Raw genomic sequence first — 18211 nt, 5'->3', positions numbered from 1 at the left:
CAGTGTTCGATATAATCATGGACAAAAGGCCCAAAAGGCCACCGAAATGGGAGGAGAAGTCTTCTGGGGGCAAAGGTTTCCTAGCTCTTAAAACAAGTCACAAGGAAGAAAAGGTCCCCTTCTGCTTCTGAGTGTGGCAGTGTGGAACTGCTCTAGTTGTCTGGCAGAAAGTCATCTATCTACCCTGCAGGAAGGCAGGGCAAGAGAATGCAGAAAACTAGGCCTTGTTGTGCTTGGACTTCTCTACCTCTATGCTTCGAATGAAACAAGAAGTCGCTTTATTATTTATGTTACTTTGACTTGGGTTGGGTATTCTCTTACTTTCAGCTAAAGATATCCTATTTGACAGCTGAATGGAAGAAAAATGACTTTTTTAAAAGTCATTTTTTTAAAAAAGTAGCATCCTAATATTGCTTTGGAAGGAATGTACTTCCTAATATTGTAGCATCCTAATATTGCTTTATGAAGGATGTAGAGATGCAGATCCAATGTGGCCAGTGACCAACATCTACAGTGACACTCCTGAGCTGACTGGGAACAGAGAAGTGTTTAACACCAAAGGCCATTTTTAAGACAAAAAAAAAAAAGAAAACCAAACAAAAACAGCTCAAACTCAAACAAACAGAATCGGTAAAGAAAAGATCATCCACAAACACATTATTTGCTCTAATTAAAAAAAAAATCCTATTGAGCCAAAATCTGCTTCCATGTACCATTTTACTCTTCACTTTTGGGGAGCAAGAATATTTTTAGGTGCAATAAAGTTGAAGTGAATAAAGTTACTTTATATGGATATTATTACTCAATTTTCCAGGTTCAAAAGCAAGAATTATAGAACTGGCTTACTTCTTTGGGATGGGATGAGGAAAAGTTTAATTAACAATTATGAGGGCTTCTGAAATTTTAATTGCTACATAAAAACACTTATAATATCACCTCAAACCAACTACCAGTAATCATTAAGAAACTGTAAGACTGGAATATAAGAATGATGGTTCTTTTTCTTAGTTTGTTTTTTCTTAGACATTAACAATGTTCAACTTTATGTTCTTTTATAGGCACTAGTGTTGGAAATAAACACACGCCTGTGAGTGTGGTGATTATAATTTCCTACATTACTAGTTCTCCATAGTCTCAGTTTTAATGATACAGTTTCCTCAAAGGATTATATTTACCCACAGTTGGACTTCAAAGTATAAGGAGTAGGAAAGACTTGTTATTAATTATTGATTTGATATATAAAGTAAGGTATTATAATTTCTCTCATGTAAAAATTTGACAATCCTGTCTATAGAAATTTTAATCTTGTCTTTGCTTATAGTTACACAGATTTTATTATTTAAATAACAAATTCTATCTATATCATCCAGGTTTAAAAATAACATATATCAATTGTGCTGGACACAAATCTGTCAAGCTGCTATGTTTTCATTTTCTCCAATCTGATTTACTCAAGATTAATTTGATTTCATATCCAGCAAAAAAACAAAAACCTCTCATAAATAACTCTCACTCCATCCTGTAAAACCCTGATTTTTCAGTCTCCTGAAGTATTAAAAATGTATATTTATGCAACATTACACTGTATAGTTTCTATTTGAGGCAATTATATCAAGACGGCAGTTGTGGGCTACAGTGATCCTAACAATAAAGCCTGCTGAACTAGAAATTTATGGCCACTATTCTTAGATATACTTTTCACAGACATTTAAACAAACATAACGTATCAGTAAATACACAGAGTTATTAATTAAGCAAAAGCAAAAATCTAAGACTAATTTTTGGGATATCCTGCAGAAATTGGACCCATTTTTTTTCCTTGATAAAATGTATTCCACCATAGTCAAGAGAATTTAAAATATACTTCATTCCCACAACAAACGCAGAGTAGGTTGAACAATCACCAAGTGTAGCTTTTAGTTCATGATCATAAAGTAATTAAATATTTTCAATGATGTATTTAAGAGAAAGCTATGAAATACACATGACAAAAAAATAAAATCACAGTCTGCAATTATTACCTCCCCAGAAGAAATACAAATTCCCAGGTAAGGTTGGACAATCCATGTTGGAATACGCCAAGAGAAAATGGGAGTTGCAGTGATCAAGGACATTGCTTGAGGGGGTCATGTAAACAATGTGACTAAGTGAACACATTAGTGTTCAAATAATTATGCTCCTGTTTCTGAGCACTTCTCCCCTTATTAACCACCCTTGACATACAATCAGCCCAGATCAGAAATGTAGAACCTCAGACTGGACATGACCAGGCCCTGAATCTTTCCAAAAGTTCTGAGAATACATTCTCAGAGAAAAATGCCACCTGCTAATTGAAGTGTTTTAACTTCCTGTAACTTCATCAAGTAAGCAAATGTCAGTGGTTTATTATGCTCCTTTCCCCGTCCTTCTTCTATCTTTTATTCACCAAGCAAGAGTCACATATGTAAGCATATGTTTATTCAAATATTTTTTAAAGAAAATCATGTGAGAGACATAGAAAACAAACTTATGGTTTCCAAAGGGGAAGGTGGGGAGAGGGATAAATTAGGACTATGGGATTAACAGATACACACTACTATATATAAAATAGACAATCAACAAGGATTTACTATACAGCACAGGGAACTATATTTGATATCTTGTGATAACTTAAAATGGAAAAGAATCAAGAAAAGAATATAGATATATGCATATATATGGATAAATGAATCACTTTGCTATATACCTGAAACTACCACAGTATTGTACATCAACTATACTTCAATTTAAAAAAAATAAAAGAAAGAAAATCATGTGAGGCCACTCACTGTTTCCTGAATGCTGGCTTCTAAGGCTGGTTTTTATCTATTTCATCTTTTATCTTTTTGCCAATTCTGTTGGCAAAACTGACATAAGTACAGGGTCAGAGCTATGCTATATAAATACTGAAAAAGAGAGAGAAAGAGAATATGAACAAGGCACTGGTGATATTCACACATGATAGCCATAGCCAATACCTTGACCAACAAGTCCAAAAGATGAACCAAATGATAGCCTGTTGGTGAAAGTATAAATTGTTTCTACCTTCCTGGAAGGCAATATGGCAATACTCTCAAAAGCCTTAGAATTTTTCATGCCCTTTGGCCAGCAATTCCATTTCTAGGAATTCATCTAAAAGGATTAACCGTGGGATTACTCAAAGTATGGTGACAAGGTTTTTTATTCCAAGGTTTTAAAACAAATACCAAAATATGTAATACGTACATATTTGCCCAAAACCAGGAAATGGGTTAAATTTGTGTGGATGAATTATAACAATGTATCATAATACCATGTATGTAATAACAAATATGCTGTAAAGAATATTTAATACAGTGACTTAAAACATAGAAAAAGGTTAGTAAACATTTATAGAAAAAATGAATAATATTGGATCCAGTTCACAAACTGGAAAAACAATGGATAGTGTAGAGTATTTTTTCATTTTTATGAACAATATACATATATCTGAAATGTACAAAATGTTACCAGAGGATATCTCTGGTGTTAGAAACTTAGATAAGCTTTTAGTTTCTTCTCTTTGCTTGCCTCAACTTTTAAAAAATTTTCTCTAATAAATGTAAAGAGTTCTGTATTAAGAGAAAAAACAATAAGGGAAGTCCATAAGCTACTAACCAGTTATTTTGAAAGTTACTAAAAATTAGGTAAATTGAAATAATTTAGTTGAAAAAGTACAACTTTGGGGTGTTAGCAATGTATACACAGAGGGACAAAATTGTTAAAAATCATTGTGGATTTTAGAGAGGGCAGACAGCAGAAGCAAGAATAACTACAATCCTGCAGCCTGTGGAACAAAAACCACACTCACAGAAAGACAGACAAGATGAAAAGGCAGAGGGCTATGTACCACATGAAGGAACAAGATAAAACCCCAGAAAAACAACTAAATGAAGTGGAGATAGGCAACCTTCCAGAAAAAGAATTCAGAATAATGATAGTGAAGATGATCCAGGACCTTGGAAAAAGAATGGAGGCAAAGATCAAGAAGATGCAAGAAATGTTTAACAAAGACCTAGAAGAATTAAAGAACAAAGAAAAAGAGATAAACAATATGATAAATGAAATGAAAAATAGACTAGAAGGAATCAATAGCAGAATAACTGAGGCAGAAGAACAGATAAGTGACCAGGAAGACAGAATGGTGGAATTCACTGCTGCGGAACAGAATAAAGAAAAAAGAATGAAAAGAAATGAAGACAGTCTAAGAGACCACTGGGACAACATTAAATGGAACAATATTTGCATTATAGGGGTCCCAGAAGGAGAAGAGACAGGACCTGAGAAAATATTTGAAGAGATTATAGTCAAAAACTTCCCTAACATGGGAAACGAAATAGCCACCCAAGTCCAGGAAGCGCTGAGAGTCCAATACAGGAGAAACCCAAGGAGAAACACGTTGAGACACATAGTAATAAAATGGGCAAAAATTAAAGACAAAGAAAAATTACTGAAAGCAGCAAGGGAAAAATGACAAATAACATACAAGGGAACTCCCATAAGGTTAACAGTTGATTTCTCAGCAGAAACTCTACAAGCCAGAAGGGAATGGCATGATATATTTAAAGTGATGAAAGGGAAGAAACTACAACCAGGATTACTCTACCGAGCAAGGATCTCATTCAGATTCGATGGAGACATCAAAAGCTTTACAGGACATCCCTGGTGGCGCAGTAGTTGAGAGTCTGCCTGCCAATGCGGGGGGCGCAGGTTGGTGCCCCGGTCTGTGGGGATCCCGTGTGCCGCGGAGTGGCTGGGCCCGTGAGCTGTGGCCACTGGGCCTGTGCGTCCAGAGCCTGTGCTCCACGGCAGGAGAGGCCGCAGCACTGAGAAGCCCGTGTACCGCAAAAAAAAAAAAAAAAAGCTTTACAGACAAGCAAAAGCTAAGAGAATTCAGCAACACCAAACCAGCTCTACAACAAATGCTAAAGGAACTTCTCTAAGTGGGAAACACAAGAAAAGGACCTACAAAAACAAACCCAAAACAATTAAGAAAATGGTCATAGGAACATATATATCGATAATTACCTTAAATGTGAATGGATTAAATGCTACAACCAAAAGACACAGGCTCACTGAATGGGTACAAAAACAAGACCCATATATATGCTGTCTACAAGACACCCACTTCAGACCTAGGGACACATACAGACTGAAAGTGAGGGGATGGAAAAAGATATTCCATGCAAATGGAAATCAAAAGAAAGCTGGAGTGGCAATACTCATAACAGAAAAAATAGACTTTAAAATAAAGAATGTTACAAGAAACAAGGACGGACACTACATAATGATCAAGGGATCAATCCAAAAAGAAGATATAACAATTATAAATATATATGCACCCAACACAGGAGCACCTCAATACATAAGGCAAATGCTAACAGCTATAAAAGAGGAAATAGACAGTAACACAACACTAGTGGGGGACTTTAACACCTCACTTACACCAATGGACAGATCATCCAAAATGAAAATAAATAAGGAAACAGAAGCTTTAAATAACACAACAGACCAGATAGATTTAATTGATATTACAGGACATTCCATCCAAAAACAGCAGATTACACTTTCTTCTCAAGTGTGCATGAAAAATTCTCCAGGATAGATCACATCTTGGGTCACAAATCAAGCCTCAGTAAACTTAAGAAAACTGAAATCATATCAAGCATCTTTTCTCACCACAACGCTATGAGATTAGAAACAAATTAAAGGGAAAAAAACGTAAAAAACACAAACACATGGAGGCTAAACAATACGTTACTAAATAATCAAGAGATCACTGAAGAAATCAAAGAGGAAATCAAAAAATACCTACAGACAAATGACAATGAAAACATGATGATCCAAAACCTATGGGGTGCAGCAAAAGCAGTTCTAAGAGAGAAGTTTATAGCAATACAAGCCTACCTCAAGAAACAAGAAAAATCACAAATAAACAGTGTAATCATAAACCTAAAGGAACTAGAGAAAGAAGAACAAACAAAATGCAAAGTTAACAGAAGGAAAGAAATCATAAAGATCAGAGCAGAAATAAATGAAATAGAAACAAAGAAAACAATAGCAAAGATCAATAAAACTAAAAGCTGGTTCTTTGAGAAGTTAAATAAAATTGATAAACCATTAGCCAGACTCATCAAGAAAAAGAGGGAGAGGACTCAAATCAATAAAATTAGAATGAAAGAGGAGAAGTTATAACAGAAACTGCAGAAATACAAAGCATTCTAAGAGACTACTATAAGTAACACTATGCCAATAAAATGGACAACTTGGAAGATACGGACAAATTCTTAGAAAGGTGTAACATTCCAGACTGAACCAGGAAGAAATAGAAAATATGAACAGACCAATCACAAGTAATGAAATTGAAACTGTGATGAAAAATCTTCCAACAAACAAAAGTCCAGGACAAGACAGGTTCACAGGTGAATTCTATCAAACAATTAGAGAAGAGCTAACACCCATCCTCATCAAACTTTTCCAAAACATTGCAGAGGAAGGAACACTCCCAAACTCATTCTATGAGGCCACCATCATCCTGATACTAAAACCAGACAAAGCTACTACAAAAAAAGAAAATTACAGACCAATATCACTGATGAATATAGATGCAAAAATCCTCAACAAAATACTAGCAAACAGAATCCAACAACACACTAAAAGGATCATACACCATGATCAAGTGGAATTTATCCCAGGGATGCAAGGATTGTTCAATATATGCAAATCATCAATGTGTTATACCACATTAACAAATTGAAGAAGAAAAACCATATGATCAACTAAACAGATGCAGAAAAAGCTTTTGACAAAATTCAACACCAATTTATGACAAAAACTCTCCAGAAAGTGGGCATAGAGGGAAACTACATCAACATAATAAAGGCCATATATAACAAACCCACAGCAAACATCATTCTCAATTGTGAAAAACTGAAAGCATTTCCTCTAAGATCAGGAACAACACAAGAATGTCCACTCTCGCCACTATTATTCAACATAGTTTTGGAAGTCCTAGCCACGGCAATCAGAAAAGAAAAAGAAATAAAAAGAATACACATTGGAAAAGAAGAAGTAAAACTGTCACTGTTTGCAGATGACATGATACTATACATAGAGTATCCTAAAGGTGCCACCAGAAAACTACTAGAGCTAATTAATGAATATGGTAAAGTTGCAGGATACAAAATTAATGCACAGAAATCTCTTGCATTCCTATGCACTAATAATGAAAAATCTGAAAAAGAAATTAAGGAAACACGCCCATTTACCACTGCAACATAAAGAATGAAATACCTAGGAATAAACCTACCTAGGGAGACAAAAGACCTGTATGCAGAAAACTATAAAACACTGATGAAAGAAATTAAAGATGATACAAACAGATAGAGAGATATACCATGTTCCTGGATTGGAAGAATCAATATTGGGAAAATGACTATACTACCCAAAGCAATCTACAGATTCAATGCAATCCCTATCAAATTACCAGTGGCGTTTTTATAGAACTAGAACAAATTTCTTAACATTTGTATGGAGACACAAAAGACCCCGAATAGCCAAAGCAGTCTTAAGGGAAAGAAACGGAGCTGGAGGAATCAGACTCCCTGACTTAAGACTATATTACAAAGCTACAGTAATCAAGACAATATGGTACTGGCAAAAAACCAGAAATATAGATCAGTGGAACAGATTAGAAAGTCCAGAGGTAAACCCATGCACCTATGGTCAAGTAATCTATAACAAAGGAGGCAAGGATATATAATGGAGAAAAGACAGTCTCTTCAATAAGTGGTGCTGGGAAAACTGGACCACTACGTGTAAAAGAATGAAATTAGAACACTTCCTAACACCATACACAAAAATAAACTCAAAATGGATGAGACCTAAATATAAGACAGGACACTATAAAACTCTTACAGGAAAACATAAGAAGAACACTCTTTGACGTAAATCACAGCAAGATCTTTTTTGATCCACCTCCTAGAGTAATGGAAATAAAAACAAAAATAAACAAATGGGACCTGATGAAACTTCAAAGCTTTTGCACAGCAAAGGAAACTACAAACAAGATGAAAAGACATCCCTCAGAATGGGAGAAAATATTTGAAAATGAATCAACAAAGGATTAATCTCCAAAATATATAAACAGCTCATGCAGCTCAATATTAAAAAAAAAGAAACCCAATCCAAAAAGGGGCAGAAGACCTATATAGATATTTCTCCAAAGAAGACATACAGATGGCCAAGAAGCACATGAAAAGCTGCTCAACATCACTAATTATTAGAGAAATGCCAATCAAAACTACAATGAGGTATCACCTCACACCAGTTAGAATAGGCATCATCAGAAAATCTACAAACAACAAATGCTGGAGAGGGTGTGGAGAAAAAGGAACCCTCTTGCACTGCTGGTGGGAATGTAAACTGACACAGCCACTATGGAGAACAGTATGTAGGTTCCTTAAAAAACTACAAATAGAATCACCATATGACCCAGCAATCCCACTACTGGGCATATACCCAGAGAAAACCATAATTCAAAAAGACATAGGCACCCCAATGTTCATTGCAGCACTATTTACAATAGCCTGGTCATGGAAGCAACCTAAATGCCCATCGACAGACGAATGGATAAGGAAGATGTGGTACAGATATACAATGGAATATTACTCAGCCATAAAAAGGAAAGAAATTGAATCATTTGTAGAGATGTGGATGAATCTAGAGATGGTCATACAGAGTGAAGTCAGAAAGTGAAAAACAAACATCGTGTATTAATGCATATATGTGGAACCTAGAAAAATGGTACAGGTGAACCAGTTTCCAGGGCAGAAATTGAGACACAGATGTAGAGAGCAAATGTATGGACACCAAGCGGGGAAAGTGGCAGCGGGGTGGTGGTGGTGTGATGAATTGGGACATTGGGATTGACATATATACACTAATATGTATACAATGGATAACTAATAAGAACCTGCTGTATAAAAAAAAAATAAAATAAAATTCAAAAAAAATCATTGTGTATTTTCAATAGCATTCAAGATTTAGATCTCATAATTATTATTAGAATAATTATATAATTATAATTAGAATAATGATTATGAATCAACACTATAAAGTTTAATAACGTATCAAACAATAAAGCAGAAATTACTTGTTATCATTCTATAGCTTTTGCCACATATTGGCTTCAGATCTGACATAGCTGAATGGAGCATCAATTATGTCTCATCCATATGATTAACTCATCCAAATGTTAGAAAATTAAAGCCACAATCTCATCTGAGTCTAAAACAAGCAATTAAACTGTCTTCATGTTACTAATGAAATACAGCCCAAATAGAATCTAAATAGCTTCACAAACATACTGAATAAATAAATAGGTTCGATTGCAGCCAATTCTTAAAAAAATGTGTTAGTAAAAGACAATATCCTTTAAAGGTCTGTTGTCCAAGATAGAAGCTACTAGACACAAGTGTCTATTCGGCACTTGAAATGTGGCTAGTCCCAATTCAGGTGTGCTGTGGTGTGAAGTGCAAACCAGATTTCAAAGACTTTGTCTGAAAAAAAAAATGTAATATATCTCATTAATAATTAAATGCTGATTTACATTGAAATTATATCTTGGCACTATTAAGTTAAAATATACTACCATAATACATTGTATCTTTTAAAATATTTTAATATGGCTACATAAAAATTTTAAATTATGAATGTGGCTCACATCCTACTTCTATTAAATAGCACTGCTCTAGTAGTCAACCCAATTTACCAACATCCTGGTGCATATACATGCTTGAAGTAGTGTGGTGTGAGGGAGAAGCTTTCTATTCAGATGAGCAGAAGAAACTCATTCCTGCTCAGCTATCTACTAGTTCAGAAATTTTGGGAAAATTGCTCATCTACAGCTGCAGCTGTAAAACAAATCTGTGAAATAGAGCTTTTGAAATGGGGTGTATTGAGGATTAAAATTACATGTACTTGTCATGTCATGTAATAGGCACTCAATAAATATCAATGGTTCCATCTTCCCTCTTTATCTTAGATTTTTAAAAATCTGTATTTTTGCTTTATAAGATAGAAACAGTATGTATGCCAAAATTATTTATAATGTTACTACCTGGGGACAGCTATTGTTATTGTTTATTTGGGTGGATAACCTCTCAGTCTTTTTTTTCTGTGGCTAAATGGATGTAACACTTTCAGAGGGAAAGGGAAAAAAAAAAGAGAACCCATGTTATGCAAGCTATTTTGTGGCCTGATTTTTAATTGCACAGCAAATTATTGCAACTACCTGTGCCATTAAAATTCTTTAATATAATTCTTAATGACTGTGGTATTCCATTGTGTGGATATATCATAATTGATGAAGCTATTTGTTGGCTATTTCATCATTTTGAAGATTTTGCTATCACTTAAGAAAGAAATACAATATTGAACACCCTGAAGCCAACTATTTATTTCACTTCTATGATTATTTCCTTTAAGATTATTTCTAAAGAGACAAAGAGAATTTACACTTATAAAGATATTTGATGACCTATTGCCAGATTGTCTTCCAAAAGTGTTTAGTCACTAGTCCTGTATAAAAATGCCCATTTCTTCCATATTTTTAAACTTGCATAAATTTCTTTTGTTTTGGGCTTCCCTGGTGGCACAGTGGTTAAGAATCTGCCTGCCAATGCAAGGGACACGGGTTCGAGCCCTGGCCCGGGAAAATCCCACATGCTGCGGAGCAACTAAGCCCATGCGCCCCAACTACTGAGCCTGCGTTCTAGAGCCCGCAAGCCACAACTACTGAGCCCATGTGCCACAACTACTGAAGCCTGCGCGCCTAGAGCCCATGCTCCACAACAAGAGAAGCCATGACAATGAGAAGCCCACGCACCCCCGCTCACCACAAGTAGAGAAAGCCCACGCACAGCAATGAAGACCCAACACAGCCAAAAATAAATAAATAAATAAATAAGAAAGATTCTTAAAAACTTCTTTTGTGTTTTACCATTTTATAGGTAAAAATCTGAGTATTTTAAAATTTTTCATTGCTTTGATGAGTAGAGAGGTTTTCAAAAATTTCTCTGTCATTTGTATTTAGAATTACCATCCAGAGTTCCATGGACTGCCATGAGGATATCAATTCACCTCCCAGCATCTGACCATAGAATCTTGCATCCCCACCCGTTACTGTAGTAGATGAAACATTCATGCTTATTCCTCCAGTTGTGCACTAAATCTTGTTACTGGATTATTCTCATCGGCATCAAACATACTAATATTTCTCCCATTTTAAGCAAAACAAAAGACAAAACCACAACATAAAAGTCTGACCTTACTTTCTAGCTCTCCTTTGTAAGATAACTTCTCAAAAGAGTTATCTATGCTCATTGCCTTCAATTGTTTCCTCTCATTCACTTGAACTCAACCCAGTTGTGCATCTGTTCCCACTTCTTCAGTGAAAATGGTCACCAAAGACCTCCATGTGGAGCCAGCAGTCAACCATCAGTCCTATTTTATTTGACCTAGCAACATTTACTCAGTGGATCGCCCCTCCTCCTAACGGTGCTGCCCACTCCCTCTTCCCTTACCTTCTGGGACAGCACACTCTTGCATTTCTTTGTATCTCACAGACCTTCCCTCAGTGTCCTTTGTTGGTTACCCTTCTTGCTGACAATGTAATGCCAGCAGACCCAAGTGAAACAGGAGGAAAGGGGGCAGGGCACAACCTTTAAAAGAATGACATCGCCTTTAAGGATATGACATAAACTGGTTAGAACCAACTAGGTCCAAGATGTTGGAAGATTTGACTCCCGGTAGACCTTGAGCCTCATTATACACACATTGTAATGCATTAGCATATGCTAAATGACACACCCACAGGCACGATGACAGTTCTGAGGCTGACCATAAAAGGCCAAAAAGTGGGTGGTGGCCCAATTCCTGGAAATCCCTGCCCCTTCCCCAAAATAGTTGGAATAATCCTCCCACTTACTAGCCTATGAAATTACCCAGCCTGTAAAAACTAACCATCCCATATTCTGGGGCTGCTCTCACCTTCTGGGACTGACAGCATTCTGTCTATGGAATGTGTAGCTCTCTAAATAAAATTCACTTCTTACCTATCACTTTGCTTCTCCCTGAATTCCTCCTGCACTGAGACATAAAGACCCTGAGCTTCATTAAGTCCTGAGACCAGGAAAGACCGTGGGTTTGAGTCCCAGCCCATGGATTCATGTCCCAGTCCGAGTTTTGGCTGAGTGAAAGTCTCAGCCCGAGTGTTCAAGTCCCAGTCAGAGTTCTGGCTGTGTGCAAATCCTATCTGAGTTGTGCAGCTTCACAAGGAACTAGTCTTTGATCCTCTCCTTTGTCCCTTCACACTCTTTTGGTGATCACATCCAATTTCATGCTGGTGACTCACAAACATGTATCTCCAGCTCACATTTCTCTCCTGAACTCCAAACTCATATAACTGACTGCCTTCATAAAGTCTGTATTTGGACATCTGATAGCATCAAATTCAACATGTCCAAACCTGAATGCCTGATTTCCCCCTCTGCTTTGCTTACAATCTTCCCCAACTCAGTTGATGGTAACTTCATCCTTCCAGTTGCTCAACCACAAAATTTTGGACTATTCTGTTGTTTTCTTTTTCTCACATACCTTATTTTAAGTCTGTCAGCAGATGCTGTTGGCTTTACCTTTAAAATGTGTCCAGAAGCTGACTATTTCACACCATCTCCACTTCCTGATGCAGGCCACCCTTATATCCCACCTGGGTTTAATTAACTTTCTAAGGGTTCAGTCTTTTCTTGGCCCTCCTTTCCTCCATCTTAAACACAATAACTGCCAAAGTGATTCAGCTAAAACGTAAGTTAGGTCTAGTTAGCACACTTCCTCACACTTCTGCTTCCAGTAGCTTCCCATATCACTCAGAGTAAAATCATAAGTTTTATAAACGGCTACCAGGCTCTAAATGTCCCACCCTCACCCTTACTTCTTTGACCATACCTTCTACTCCTCTCCCCGTCTATCACTCTATTCCCACCACACAAGCCTCTTGCCAGAAACATGCCCACCTCAGTAAACACTGGCTAGAACACTCATACCGCATATTTCTGCATGGCTAGCCCTCTCACCCCCTTCATGACTTTCCTTCACTGTCGATTCCTCAACCAGGACTATCCCCAAACTTCTATTCAAATTTGCAACCTGTTGGGACTTCCCTGGCGGTCCAGTGCTTAAGACTTCACCTTCCAATGCGGGGGGTTGCGGGTTCCATCCCTGGTCGGTGTGCTAAGGTCTCACAGGCCTGGTGGCCAAATAACCAAAACATATAAAACAGAAGCAGTATTGTAACAAATTCAATAAGGACTTTAAAAATGGTCCACATGCAAAAAGAATCAAAAAAACACTGCAGTCTGTCCCCTCCCCCACAATCCCAGCAACTTCTCTTTTCCTCTAATCACTATTGTTCCATAGTACTTATCACCTTCTAATATACTACCGTCGATAATTTACTTACCTAGGGTGTTTATAGTTCGTTGTGTGTCTCCAACCTACCTCATGAGTACAGGGGTTTTTGTTTATTTTATGCCAGTAATTGCTCAACAAATATTTGTGGAAAATATGAATGATAAGTCACTTCTTCCTCTCTTTTGTCCCTTTTCTCTTCTGGCTGTTCAACAATTAATTTTGCAAAGTGTTTTTATATGTTAGAGATTTTAATCTTTTGTGCCTGATATTTGCCAACGTTTCCTATTTGTCATTTGTTTTTTACCCTTATTTTTTTCCTTAAAAAATTCCTTGTTTTTAGGATAGACAGTATATTCACAGGCTTCAAAATTCTAAAGGTATAATAAAAGGGGGGAGTTACAATAAAAATTCTCCCTCACATTCCCCCCGACCCAGGCATCTAGCTTCCATTCCCAAAGGCAACAAATGTTATCAATTTCTGCATATTTTTTCAGACATATAAAAGCAAATATGTATATGTATGTGTTTTACTTTTTCCTGTTTTACACAATGTGTACTGTACATTGTATATAAGGCTTGCTTATTAACCTTATATCACACCTTAATCCTGACCCCTGGAAAGTGTTCCATATCAGTGAATGCTAAGTATTTACTTTTTTTTTTTTTTTTTTTGGCCACACTGCGTGGCTTGCACAATCTTAGTTTCCCGACCAGGGATTGAACCCAGGCCGCCGGCACTGAAAGTGTGGAGCCCTAACCACTGTACCACCAGGGAATTCCCTACATCGTTTTTTGTTTTTAATCTGGAAAATAATACATTGTATGGTTGTACAATAATCTACAAAACTAGTTCCTATTGACATTAAGATTGTTTCCTCAGTCTTCAGCTACTACAATGAATAACTAAAAATAAATCACTGTATATTCAAGTATACAGTTGACCTTCTGACAACATGGAAGAAGGGTAGGGAGGGGAGGGTTAGGGGCACTGACCCTCAGCACAGTCGAAAATCTGGGGACTATGAACTCTACAAATCCTTCTCAGTTTTCCCTCCCTTTGGTGGGACAGGATGGCTGGAGTTGGGTATTTCCGTCCCCAACATGTAAGGCTAGCGCTGCTGGACTTGTGTATTTTCCTGCCCCCAGGTAGGTTAGGTTCTGATAAAACTGTAGCAATTTAGGCTCCAATAAAATAGTTTCTCCTGAGGGCAGCCTTTGTTAAGAACAGAATGCTCGAGTATTTCCAAACGGTTCATTTTCCCCTCCCTCGTCAGAGGCATGAGGGGATTTTTCTCAGATATTCACTGTGGGTACCTGGTAGAACTTCTTGAGGCAAAACTCACAAAAGTGTGCTGACATCCCCCTTAACTAAGGCCCCCTAGAGTTTTTAACTCTCAAAGTTGTCCACAACTCAGCTTCAAGCAATTCCTCAATTATAGTCCAGGTGTTCCTACCCCAACATTGGTTCCCCTGAAGGTTTCTGCTAAACCAGCTTCCTCTCAGGTAATTTGTGATTCTCTGTATCACCTGTGTCTCCAGCTCTGTGGGCAGTGGTTTGCCCTGTGACCTAACTTCTCTGAGGTAGTTAAGAAGAGTTGTTGATTTTCCAGTTTGTTCAGCTTTCTACTCCTCATTAGAGCAGAGTGGCAAATTCTAAGCTCCTTACTTGCTGGACAGAGAACTGGAAGTCCCTTTGATTCTTTAAAGATTTAATACTTGCCTGAGGAAACATCTCGTTATATTTTATTAAATGTTTATGTCATTGCATTTATTTAATTTTTTTCTTTATGATTTTCACTGCAGGTAACGTGTTTTTAAAAGGCCTTCTCCACTCCAAGATTATTTAATACTTGTTTTTATTTTTATCTAATTCTTTTATGATTATTTTCTTCTTCACATTTTATGCACCTGGAGTTTACTGAGTCATAAGGAATAAGAGATCTAACCTAACTTTCTAATTCCCTGTTATTTAGTGCTGTCATATAAATAATCCCTCACAGTATAAAAATTTTACCTTTATAATAAATTAAATTATTATAGATATTTTCTGTTTTCTGTATTTCTATTTTGTTCCATTGATCTGCTACAGACATATGAACTTCCTAATTTACTTTGATATTAAAATATATATTTATATTTGGCTGCACAAGTTTTACCATTCCCCCACCCTATTCTTCATTTTGAAGAAGTTATTCTTCACTTTGGGTGATTTTACAAGCTTAATCTTCCTAATAAATTTTGGAATAATGTTGAACAATTCTTCAATTGCAATTGTACTAAATTGACAGATTAATTTCATGAGTCATGGATATTTTGAAATCAAATCAACTATTATATAAAATTAGGAATTTTATACTCAAACTGGTTTAAGACATTAATATGGATTAATTGCCCTTGAAAATTCAGCAGTGAGGTTGGCTTCCCATGCAGTTCAAACACGGTACCAGACCAGTTTCCCCATGACTGTCTGGGCCCTCTCCTCTCCTTGCGTGCTGTTGTCCTTCATTCACAAGATGGCTGCCAGCAGCAACCACAGCCATGTACTTTCCTGGTAGATCCACAGGGAAGCAAACGCACTACCCCTCACAAGTATCTAACAAAAGTTCTGAGCTTTGCCTAGATTTGGACCACCCTGAGCTAATTGTTGTGACCGGGGGGAATGAAGTTATGGACTGGTGCACACTCCCAATCAGGGTCTACCTTTGGATCTGGGGTTGGAGTCATTCCAACCCAAACTGGCAAGCTGCTACAAAATAGGAGGAATTAAAATAAATATTGGGGATTAACCATGATGTCCACTGCCTTTAGCCCAACGAAAATTTCTCACAATTTAAAAATGTCCCCTAGATCTTTCAGCCTTCTTATGTTGTAGCAGTAGGCACCTGTTTAAAATATGCACACACTCACTTGTGCAGGTGTACACATATATGTATACAATCTATGTGAATTCTCACAAGGCCTAATAACTAGAACCAAAAGGGGAAATGGCCTTATCAAAATAATGGCAGATACTGGCAAATGAGAGTCCAGTAAATATTACAATTGAATATATAATTCACTGCGCTAGTTAGAACAGTGCATTTACATGCCTTACTCCCCACCAGCCACAGATTTCTGATGCCCACCACCTCTATTTATTCAAAACAGCCCATTTAGGGACTTCCCTGGTGGCGCAGTGGTTAAGAATCTGCCTGCCAGTGCAGGGGACACAGGTTCAATCCCTGGTCCGGGAAGATCCCACATATCATGGAGCAACTAAGCCTGTGCACCACAACTACTGAGCCTGTGCTCTACGGCCCGTGAGCCACAACTACTGAGCCTGCACTCTAGAGCCCATGAGTCACAACTACTGAGCCTGCGCTCTAGAGTCTGCGAGTCACAACTACTGAGCCCACATGCCGCAACTAATGAAGCCCATGCACCGAGAGCCGCAACAAGAAGCCACCACAATAAGAAGCCCGCGCACCGCAACGAAGAGTAGCCACCACCCGCCACAACTAGAGAAAGCCCACATGCAGCAACGAAGACCCAATGCAGCCAAAAACTAAAATAAATTAATTTAAAATATATATATATAAGAAATACTAATACTTGTCATATTCATCTTCTTTCATTTCAAAGGAAGAGCCTTTTACTTCTATTGCTAATTTACATTAGCAATATACATGTGTCCCTTCAATAGTTTTCCTTTCTTTTCAGGTATATATTCTTCGGGGAAATTTTTGAGGTCAATATAATAAAAAGCATATTTTGCTACAAAACGTTTCCCAGAAACTTCATATACAGAAAACTACATGAAGTAGACTATTGCTCTGACCCAGGGTGGCATTTCTGGGTTTGTTCATTAAATGAATTTTAATATAAAATTTACACTAGAGAAGATGGCCCTGCTGACACTGAATTTTAAGTCAGTTAACATTATAGTTGTCATTCAGAAGAGGATTGTCATTCTCAGGATACAATCGAAAGTGCATTTTCTTATTGCTATTTGCAGCAACAAGGATGGGACCTAGAGAATACCATACTAAGTCAATTAAATCAGACAGAGAAAGACGAATATTATATACTATCACTTATATGTGGAATCTAAAAAATAATGCAAATGAATCTATATACAAACAAGAAACAGACTCACAGACATAGAATACAAACTTATGGTTACCAAAGGGGAAAGGGAGGGACAGGGAGGGAAAAATTAGGAGTTTGGGATTAACTCATATAAACTATTATACATAAAATAGATAAGCAACAAGGATTTACAGTATAGCACAGAGAACTATATTCAATATCTTATAACAACCTATTATGGAAGATAATCTGAAAAAATATGTATATATATAACTGAGTTACTTTGCTGTATACATGAAAATAACACAATATTGCAAATGCATTTAAACTTCAATTTCTAAAAAAAAATTTATAAAACATACTTTGTGTTCACAATAGGGCAAAATCACAGTAGATTACAAGTAACATAATTCCATGGGTATATTTTCCATTGTAATCAATTTTTAGTACTGATTTGTAAATTTCCATTGAAGAAGAGCTTCACATCTTGAAATAAAAATTCATAGTTATCAAAAATTCATGTTTGAAAACTATTTCTTACCTGTGTAGTAAAGAGATAAATAAGAGGGATATTTTCATCAAGTTTCAACCTTATAAAAATCTTTAAAACCATTATTTCAAGGAAATTATTTTGGCG

At 36.7% G+C, this 18211-nt stretch overlaps 1 protein-coding gene across 1 annotated transcript in view; it reads right to left on the bottom strand.

The window, feature by feature from the left end:
• CCDC148 (coiled-coil domain containing 148) overlaps nucleotides 1-18211 on the bottom strand; it is a 155455-nt gene that overhangs the window by 133970 nt on the left and 3274 nt on the right. The gene's annotated exons all lie outside the window — the stretch shown is intronic.

Source organism: Delphinus delphis, chromosome 7 (genome assembly GCF_949987515.2).
Source record: "Delphinus delphis chromosome 7, mDelDel1.2, whole genome shotgun sequence".
NCBI lineage: Eukaryota > Metazoa > Chordata > Mammalia > Artiodactyla > Delphinidae > Delphinus > Delphinus delphis.
This window is presented reverse-complemented; position numbering and strand designations above follow the sequence as displayed.